The sequence below is a fragment of the Silene latifolia genome, chromosome Y (assembly GCF_048544455.1).
Source record: "Silene latifolia isolate original U9 population chromosome Y, ASM4854445v1, whole genome shotgun sequence".
Classification (NCBI taxonomy): Eukaryota; Viridiplantae; Streptophyta; class Magnoliopsida; order Caryophyllales; family Caryophyllaceae; genus Silene; species Silene latifolia.
The window spans coordinates 293,692,930-293,694,196 of NC_133538.1; the positions used below are offsets into that span (position 1 = coordinate 293,692,930).

Sequence of the window (1,267 nt, forward strand, 5' to 3'; positions counted from 1 at the left end):
ACTTCAAATTGATGGTATCAATGTGAGCACTAAGTTGAGCACCCAATTGAGTAATGGAGTCCACTTCATGCTTTCCTCCTCTAGTAGCCTTGCGAGGTCTACTATATTGTGAGTTATGGACCGCCATTTCCTCAATTTTGTTCCAAGTTTGATTGTCATCAACTTCGGTGAACATTACATTTGATCCCATGTTGAGAATGTTCCTTGAATCTTCATAAAGACCGTTCCAAAATTGTTGTACCAAGAACTACTCGCTAAGTCCATGGTGAGGACATGAGCGACAAATCCCCTTAAACCGCTCCCAAGCTTCATACAAAGATTCTTCATCCCTTTGCTTAAAGCCCGTGATTTGAGCTCTTAGCATGTTAGTCTTTTCCGGTGGATAGAACTTTTTGTAGAAAGCTAGAGCCAACTTCTTCAAAGAATCAATTCCGAGAGTAGCCTTATCAAGGCCTTTCAACCATTGTTTCGTGGTGCCAATTAGAGAAAAAAGAAATAAGACCCATCGTATTTGGTCTTGAGTTACACCGGTTTGAGAAATCGCATCACAATAGTCACAAAAAGTCTCCATATGAGAATGAGAGTCTTCACTAGGCATCCCCCCAAATTGGCTTCTTTCGACTAATTGGATAAATGCGGATTTGGCAATAAAACTTCCGGTTAGATGTTGTGGTGTGGGAGTACCATTGGGTAGGTTCTCCTCGCTGGGTACGGAATGTGATGAAAACTTAGGCATTGTGGGTTGATTTTGTGTTGGGTTCTCCTCACCTTCTCTTGCAAAAGGGTTGATGAACTCAATAGTATTTGGTTGAATATCTACAACCTCACCAATACCTCTCAAAGTTCTCCTAGCAAGTCTTTTATTGGTTGTCAAAGTTCTTTCAATTTCCCGATCAAAGGCTAACAAGTCACCTTGTGACCTTCTAGACATGCAAAATATCAAACAACTCGAAAACAATTAGAACAAACCTTAAGGAGTTTTACTTCCCCAAGGCAAATAAAGACACAACTAATAACAATATAAGAAAATCTAAATCAAGTTAACACCGTCCCCGGCAGCGGTGCCATTTTTGGTTGGGATATTTTACTAAATCTTTCGGTTACTTGTCGTTAGGAGCACCTAGACCAAAACACAATTTATAACTTCACAAACAACTCTACAATTAGTAAAGAGGCAAGTAAAGGTCGGATCTCAAGGGACGGGAATTGAGATGAGATTTCTATTGCAACTAGTGGTGTCTTAGGGGTGTCACAATTAAGGTTTGAT

General features: G+C 40.1%; 1 non-coding gene across 1 annotated transcript; it reads left to right on the forward strand.

Moving 5' to 3' along the window:
* Positions 1 to 257: 257 nt before the first annotated feature.
* LOC141634731 (small nucleolar RNA R71) lies at positions 258 to 364 on the forward strand. The gene has a single exon (XR_012539456.1). It is a non-coding gene; the product is annotated as a small nucleolar RNA R71 (small nucleolar RNA).
* Positions 365 to 1,267: the final 903 nt, after the last annotated feature.